The following is a 9,141-nucleotide window of genomic DNA, read 5'->3' on the forward strand; positions in this document are numbered from 1 at the left end:
CGTACTCCCTCTCTCGCTGTCTCTCTCTCTCTCTGTCAAATAAATCAATAAAATCTTAAAAAAAAAAAAAAGAAAAGAAAAAGAAAAAAGAAGGTACTTGAAATTTATTTTAAACTAATGTGTTCATAAATAAGTCACAGGTTAAAGAAATTAAGTATCATTAAAATAACAGATTTAAAAAACAAAAGATATAAATCCACAAAATCGAATTCCTAAGCTACAGTGAGGAAAACTGAGAGGCAGCCTATTTTTCCCCTTCAGAACTCCCGAAAGATCTGGACATTTTAGGAATCAGGAAGCTCTGGAAGCAAGGATGGAGAAAGGTCTGAAAATAGACGGACCGGCTGGAAATGAGTGTGGGAAGCACTGAGAAGACTCAAGGTGACTTCCCTCGGCACAGCCCAAATGACAACCTCTTTATACACTTGCCAGGGAGAGTAAGGCGGGGGTCCCTGGTCCGGCACACACCAGGCATGGCTGAATTTTGTTGTTGTTGCTGTTGTTTTTGGGTTTTTTTGTTTGTTTGGTTGGGTTTTTTTTTTTAAGATTTTATTTATTTATTTGACAGACAGAGATCACAAGCAGGCAGAGAGACAGGCAGAGAGAGAGGAGGAAGCAGGCTCCCCATTGAGCAGAGAGCCCGATTCGGGGCTCCATGCCAGGACCCCGGGATCATGACCTGAGCCAAAAGCAGAGGCTTTAACCCACTGAGCCACCCAGGTGCCCCTGTTTTGTTCTGTTTTAAGTAGGCTCCACACCCAGCACAGGGCCCAACACAGGATTCAAATGCATGACCCTGAGGTCAAGACCTGAGCCAAGATCAAGAGCATAAGGCCAACCCACTGAGCACCCAGGTGCCCCACAGCTGAAGTTTTTAGCCGTCCTCACAAAAAGATCTTCAGTGGGAACTCTTCCTGAATACTGACACTCTCTCCTCCCAGCCTTCTTCCCTGACTTACTGCCCCTCCAGCAGCCAGGATTGTAAGCCTCGGGCCCGACCTTGAGAGAGGCTTCGCTGCGGGATCTCAGGATTCTGAAATCCAGGGTCCCTCAGGATCTGGTCTAGCCAGACTCCTTTCAGGGACGCTCACAGCCCATCAGTCCTACCAGTGGGCTCGGGGCTGCCAATCACTTTTTTCCCTGTTGTGGTAAAATACGTGTCACATAAAATATGCCATCTTGGCCATTTATAATTTCACAGTTCGGTGGCATTAAGCCCATTCACAATGTTGTGCAAGCACCACCTCCTTCTATTTCCACAACTTTTCATCGCCCCAAACAGAAACTCTTTACCCATTAAGCAATAACTCTCACTCCATCTCCCTCCAGCCCCTGGCAACTTCTGTTCTACTTTCTGTCTCTGTGAATTGGCCTACTCAAGATATTTCAGGTAAGTGGAATCACGCAATATTTGTATTCTTTAGTGTTTGGCTCATCTCACTTAGTATAATGCTTTCAAGATTCAATCATATAGTAGCATGTATCATAATTTCATTCCTTTATAGCTGGATAATATTCCCTTCATTCACCCACACCTCTGCTGATGGACACTGAGATTGTTACCACCTTTTGGCCACTGGGACTGATGCTGCTGTGAACACCAACGGCACAATATCTGAGTCCCTCTTCTCAATTCTTTTGGGTATTCTCTCTTCCCATCACTTTTTAATTCCTTGTCGTCATAAAGTGACAAACCAGGGATCCCCTGACATTTGAGGAAAGCATTTATGATGAAAAACAGAACACGAACAGTAAAAAAAAAAACATTGTTTTTCAACTTAGAGGAAACAAAGACTATACAGAGAGAAGAAAACAATGCAAAACAAAACAAAACAAAAATGTGTATCCTGAGAAAGATAAAAAGCAGATACAGCATCTAGGAAATAAGGAGAGTATGCTTTAAAAATAAAACTTGCAGAGAACAGAAAAGTTCTTTGTAAATAAATGTCTGAGGGCAGAAATAAAAAGCTAGAACTACCATGCTGTCCAGCAATCCCACTGCTGGGTCTGTCTCCAAAGGAGATGAAAACAGAGAACCGAGAGACATATGGGCTCCCATGCCCATCACCACACTATTCACAACAGCCAAGATATGGAAACCACCTATGTGTCCATCAGCAGATGGACATTGGCTAAAGAAGAGGTGGTACATATATACAGTGGAACACTACTCAGCCTAGAGAGAAAGGGAAGTGCTGCCATGTGCAACAACATGGATAAATCTTGAGCATATTATGCTAAGAGAGGTAAATTAGAGAAAGACAAATGCTGCATGGTATCCCTTATATGTGGAATCTTCAAAAACAAAAAACAAAACAAAACAAAATTGTAAAAGAATAAAATGTGATTCCCAGGGATTGAGGGGTGGGTGAATGGGAGCAATATTTAAGGATACAAACCAGAAACTAATAAATAATTAAGACCTGGAGACCTAAAATAGAGTACAGTGATTATAGATAATACAACTATTATAATCATTAAATGTGCTAAGAAATTAGATCTTAACTGTCACCAACAGATGAAGTGATCATTACGTGACATCACAGAGATGTTTACTAACGCTACAATGACAATCATACTACAACATAAAATGTACCAAATCGGTATGTTGTACACCTTAAACTTACACAGTGTGGTATGTCAAATATATCTCAATTTTTAAAAAAGAAAGGAAAAGAAAATATCCCAGAGCTAATGCACATCAGAAAAAGCCCACCATGTGTCCAGCACACAGGATAAAAACTGGCCCATGTCAATACACATCATCATGGAACTCTGGAGTTCTGAGGATTAACAGAAGACCCTAGAAGTGTCCAGAGAGAGAAAAACATAAGCATGTATGAAGGGTCTAAGGTCAAGATGATTTCTGACATCTCCCCAGCACATGAGAAGCTAGAAGACAATGGAGTAATGTCTTCAAAATGCTTAGGAACAAAGATTTCTGACCTAGAAATCTCTATTTTAAGTTCACTTGTGGTCCATACACCCAGATATGAGCTTTCACTTTGGCAGCATTTTTCCCAAACTTCAAAAATTCACGTACTATCTTCTTGACTTTTGCCCTAATCCCAATGACTTATACTATTATTTTCTTCTTAAATGGAGTCATTTTTTTTTTACTTAAAAATTTATGGAATTTGTTATGGAAAACCAGTTATCACTTGTGATGAATAAAAAGCAAATATGGAAATAAAGACAATCAAAGCAATGATTTCAAGTTCTAACTGGCTCCTGTTGGCTTCCCAGGGCTCAGCCTGGTGCACTTCTCTGCTTGAGAAAGGAGAATTAACAAGAGTAAGAGAAATGTTCAAGATCTATACACTGCCTGATAGGTCTTTTGATGTAATCAAAAGGACCAAAAGAGATTTGAAAGGACTAATTGGCTGTACGCATCAACCTTCTATAACATCACCTCATGCACCTCCTATACCCCCATGCCCCCAACCATTCCACCCAGCACCTCGTCTTGGAAATACTGCACTGAAAGGACACACAGAGGCCATTTCCCACTCACTGGCAAGTCTCAGAGCTGACAAGGTGGCCTGTGTCTCCACAGAGAAAAGCATGAAGGGCCTTGAGACCCCATCAGGCTCAACGGCTAAGATCAGACAAGAACACTAAACCCTGTTTTGATTTTAAAACCTGTCTGTCTCTGCTCTTCAAAGCTCAGAAACCAAAGGGGGCCTGCCTGCAAAAGGGCAGGTCTCATCTGTGAGCTCAAACCAAGTCTTGCTTTAACCAACCTCCCCTCCGCATCTCCAAGTTTGCTTAAATCATCTCAATTTGCCATTTCACAGAAGAGTGGTTTCTGCAGGCGGTCTACCCCCCATCCCACCCCCACAGGGTTGGGCTATGTGTGAATGGCAGCTTCACGGTCTTCTCCAGGCCTCGGGTAACGTTTGTGGTTTTCCTCTGTGTTCACACAACCACTGAGGCTGGGCTCCAGAGATCTAAAGACTTGCTGGTCCCTGACTGAGATAGGCAGCTTCATAAGTACATGGGCTAAGTGTGCTCAGCACACTCTCTGGCAAGACCAAGCCAGGTCTCAGACTCCAAGACTCTATGTGGCCAGCACCGTCTACCTTCCATGACCCACTTCAGGCATGAGACGAGTAGGAGCAACGTCCAGTAGTCAGAGACCAAGCAGAAGTTCTAGCAGTTGCAGTTACAACCAGTCAACAAGAAACCAAAACATTGCTCCTGCCCTGACTAATAACAATAACCACCTCAATTCAAGATTATACTTTGCCGGCCCATGTGGAGTGTGACCCCCAGGGCCCCTTTTCATCTGGATTTTTTTTCTGTAAATGTTGGAGAAGCCCAGAGTTCCTCCTTAGACAGTCTCTCACTTTTTCCATATGCCGTCTCTCCCTTGTCATATCATCCAAGCTCATGGTTCAAATAAAATCTCTATGCCGATGGCCCCCAAACTCATATCTGCATACCAGAACTTCTCACCTGACATCTGGACTTGTATATTCCTATGCTTACTCCATTTAGGATTTTTATAGGCATCTAGAATGCAACATATCCCAGATTGAGTTCCTCATGTTCTCCCAAAGAACCGTCTCCCCTCCAGTCTTCCCATCTCAATTTAAGTGGCCACCCTTGGTTCCATTTGCTAACCTTGGCATTAGCTTTAGGGTTTTTTTGCTCTCACATTCTCTCCACCATCTTGTGAGTTCTACCTCCAGAATATGTCCAGAGTGTGACCACTTCTTACCACCCTCACTGCTCTCACCCTGGTCCCTGTGGTTATGGCAGTGGCCTCTGCTTTTGCCCTAACCCCAGTCTATTTCAGTGCAGTGGTCAGAGTTCTCCTATAAGACAGACCACATTACTCCTGTGGCTTCCATCCCCCTAGAAGGAGAAGATAGAATATTCACCACAACAGTCCCATACAATCTGCCCTGTTACCTCTATAACTTCTTCTCCTTCTCCTCTCCTCCTTTTCACTTGGCTCCAGCCACACTGCCTTCCTTTCTGTTTCCAAAATAAACCAGGTATGTTTCTACCTCAGGGCCTTTGCACCTGCTGTTCCCTTGACCTGGAATACTCTTTCCTCAGACAGTCACATGCTGGCTCCTTCACCTCCTTCAAGTCTTTATTCAACAGTGACCCTCAGTAAGGCTTTTCCTTGCCACCTATTATGGGCTGAATTGTGTCCCTACCTCCCCACCCATCCTGACAAATTCATATGCTAAAGCCCTAATGAACACAGAGGAGCTCAGAATGTGACTGCATTTGGACATAGCGTCTTTAAAGAGGTGATTAAGTTTAAGTGAGGTCATTCAAGTAGGCTCTAATCCAATAGGACTGGTATGCCTAGAAGAGGAGGAGATTGGCACAGAGGGAAGACCATGAGAAGACACAAGGAGAAGGACCCCATCTACAAGCAAGGAGAGAAGTCTCAGAAGAACCCCCTCTGCAACACCCTAACCTCAGAGTTCTAGCCTCCAGAATTGTGAGGAAATTAATTTCTGCGATTTAAGCCACCCAGTCTGTGGCACTTTAGCAAACTAATACATCACCCCATCTACAATGCCGAACGCCCTCCTCCAACACTTCATATTCCCCTTCTGTGCTTGCTTCTTTCTCCCCAGCATTTGCCACTCGTAAATATGCTATAGATCTTTCTTATTTCATTTATTATGTGTTCTCACATTACAATGTGGTTACCTCCAGGAAGATGGAGACTTTTATCTGTTTTCATCCAGAAGTAGAATGGAACCCAGCACACAGTAGGCACTCTGTAATCATTGCTGACAGTGAATCTTCCTGCTCGCTGCAGACTATGAATGTGAGCTTGCATTTACGTGCAGAATCATGGGGGTGGGGGAGGGCTAGGTCACCCTGTGTGCATTCAACAAGGTTTGAGGAGCACCCACTTTCTAGAAGATGGACATTTTAAACACTGAAGTAGAAGGTGGTCACAGTGAGATGAGGAAGATGAGAGGATATCAAGCAATTATTGATATAGACACAAATAGTTTGGTCTCTGGTCCTGAAGGGATCCTAAAACCTTGCTGGAGAGCTTACTACACTCTGCCATACACTAGGCTGTATGCTTGACCTTCTCTCAATCCCCCCCAATCACTTAATAAAGCAAATATTATTCTTATTATTCCCTTTTTACACAGGAGACACCAGGCTCAGAGAAGAAGGTTGAGTGGCTCAATCAAGTTCACCTATTGACAAAATGGCCACACGCTACACTAGAGGCCATTTGGTGTCATGGCCACGTGCTACTGGAGTCCATTTGGTGTCAAAGTCTATGCTCTTAACCACTATTCCAGAAAGACATAACTGAGTCTTTGGAGTATTACATCAATCCAGGGTTGCCAACCCACTGGGCTGCCCTCGGGTATTCTGCTCTGATGAACTCTTTTGATCTTCCCAGCCCAACAAGGAGAAGATCCTGCTGAGCTTCAACTCCAGGACTGTAGCCTCTCCTACTCATTAACCTTCACATTCTAGGTCCCTGCACTGGGTGAGAAGCATTGCCGCTGCCAGTCCTCACCCCCCAGCAGGCAAGGGCCAGTGAGCTCTGGCTTCAGAGTCTAGAACAGCCATCTCGTCCCAAGGGTGTGCTGGCACTGAGAGCCAACAGCAGATCCCACTGGAGACTGACTGAGGTCAGGAATAGATACATTCAAGGATTTCACAGTGACTCTGGGGGAGGAGGCCCCAGTTATCTTGAAATAATCTTTGGTGACATCTATGGCTAAACCCAAGTGTCACAGTGAGGAGTGCCAGTCACCAAAACGTGTCTGGATTTTCAGAGCTAGTGAGGTCTGTTGTTTGACACCTTCTGTGTCTTGGTCAACAGGGACATGAGTCATGATAGGGTACAGGAAGCAATGCAGAGTACCAGACATACATTTAATCTCTGTGACTCCTAAAATTTCAAATGAAACTTATGTTTAATGGGCACCTATTATATGCCAGGGACCGTATTGGCGCACTTCATCCCTGTGAGATAGGGATTGATCTCCTCATTTTGCAAATGAGAAAACAAGGCTCAGAGAGCTTGCAAGTGGTAAGGTCCAGCTTCAAATATAGCCTGTCCGTACTCAAGCTCAGTGTGAACTTCCTGCTACACAAATTTGCCTTATAGAAGAGAAGAGTCCTTTCTCTCTAGAAGGACTTTATATCTCAGGAAAGTAACATCTTTCTAACCAGATGTGCCCACAGCACTATCCAAGTTCCAAAACAACAACAACAACAAAACAACTTACCTAACTGGAAAAAAAGGAGTTTTCATTGGAGAGCTCTGAACTTGGAGCAGAAGAATGGCCCAAAAAAGGGTGGGAGGTACACATAAGCAAGAAAATCCCTCTCCACTCTAGGAAGCTGCTCCTAATTGTCTTTCTCTACACCCAGAAGGTATTCCTTTGGGTTAAGATGTTTATGACTATAAGAGTCCCTGCAAAGTTCACCTGCTAGCCTGACTGACCCCTGGGCAGAAATTAATTCATCTGCCTCCTAACTGCTATGGCTGCTGGTAGGAACTAGGGCAGTGACAAGAATGGGGGGAATGTATCTTGAGGAGATCTGAAGCAGTCATCAAAATGGGTCTTGTCCTACCTCATAAGTTTTCCTGTTCACAGCTCTGCCAACAATTCACTGTGTCACATTTACATCTCAGTGAGTGCTATGTCTCAGAACCATCATCTCTAGGTGGAAGAAGCCTCCAGAAGCAATCCACTTCATCCCCCAACTCCAGGGGCCACCACCACTCTCTGCATGGTTAAACGGGGATCCATTCTTGAAGGTAGTTTCTCAGTTCTGCTGTAAGTACCTCCCAGGGACTAATCATCCCACAAAGAAATTCTTCCTTATACCTGGTTTCAGTTTCTCCAAGGAAATTCCAGCTCCTTTTGTTCTCTTTGAAGATGAAAAGCCCTTTTCATGACAGATTTAAATATATTCAAAAAACATGGGGCACCTGGGTGGCTCAGTAGGTTAAGTGTCTGTCTTTGGCTTAGGTCATGATCTTGGGGTCCTGGGATTGAGCCCTTCGTCAGGCTCCTTGTTCCAGGGGGAGTCTGCTTCTCCTTCTGCTTCTGCCACTCTCCCCCCGCATTTTCTCTCTCTCTTTCTCTCTCAAACAAATAAATAAATAAATTTAGAAAACATTTAAATATATTTAAACATTACAAAAATCAGCAAAATTTGTAAAATATTCAGTCATAATCCTGCCAGCTTACCTTAATTTTTATTTCTCTGTATCCCTTTCCAAAGTTTATCCTTATAAATATTTCCAGTAATTATGATCCTAACATAGGCACCATTTTGTAGATTCCTCTTCTCATTAAAATACTTCTTCACACACTACCTAATTTTCATCCCCTTCTTGCAAAAGGAGGGTCATTAGTGTGCTGTCTTTCCTACACAGATTATTCCTGGAGTCCTCACCTATACTCCAAAAAAGATAGAATGATTGTTTCTACTTGAGGGGTGTGTATGTCTGCCCATTAATAGGATGGGACTCACTGAGCCAGATTACCTAATCTTGCCATATCTCCCTTGAGCCCAATAATATTCATATATGAGAGGGATGGTTGAGGGCTTCAAGGTTTTGTCAAGGTTTTCTTACATTAGCATAAGTGTTCCTATTTCTTGACTCCTTGTTATAGACCTATAATTCACCTGCTTAGTTTCCAATGACCGTGAACCTTAATGGCTGATCCATGCTGTTCCGCAAAAGGGTCAAAAAACTACAGACAATGTATTATACCAGACCTCCTCCCCAGTCTTCACCAAAACAGTTAGTGCTTGGTGTCTGAAACAGCTCTCTCTTAACATTACAGGTCTGCTAAGCTCTGGGTCTATTGGTGCTTCAGCTTCACCGAGGACTGGACCTTACCTGACACCGATGTCCCCTTGAGGAGGCAGAATATGTACAAAACACCCTTGGTACTTCAAGTTCTCACAGTCAAACAGCACATAGTCTATAGCCAGGAGACAAGATTGTTCTGAGTATAACTCACTGGCTGCTACAGAATGGAACATATGACCTTCCATTGTGCTTTCAATGATAGTTAACTAAGAGTGAAATATGAGTCCCTACCCGAGCATATCTCAGGAACAATTTTTTTTTAACAAAGGCAAAAAAAATTAGAGTACTAGCCCTCAGAA

This window comes from Lontra canadensis, unplaced genomic scaffold (assembly GCF_010015895.1).
Source record: "Lontra canadensis isolate GAN:19392208 unplaced genomic scaffold, GSC_riverotter_1.0 scaffold2, whole genome shotgun sequence".
Classification (NCBI taxonomy): domain Eukaryota; kingdom Metazoa; phylum Chordata; class Mammalia; order Carnivora; family Mustelidae; genus Lontra; species Lontra canadensis.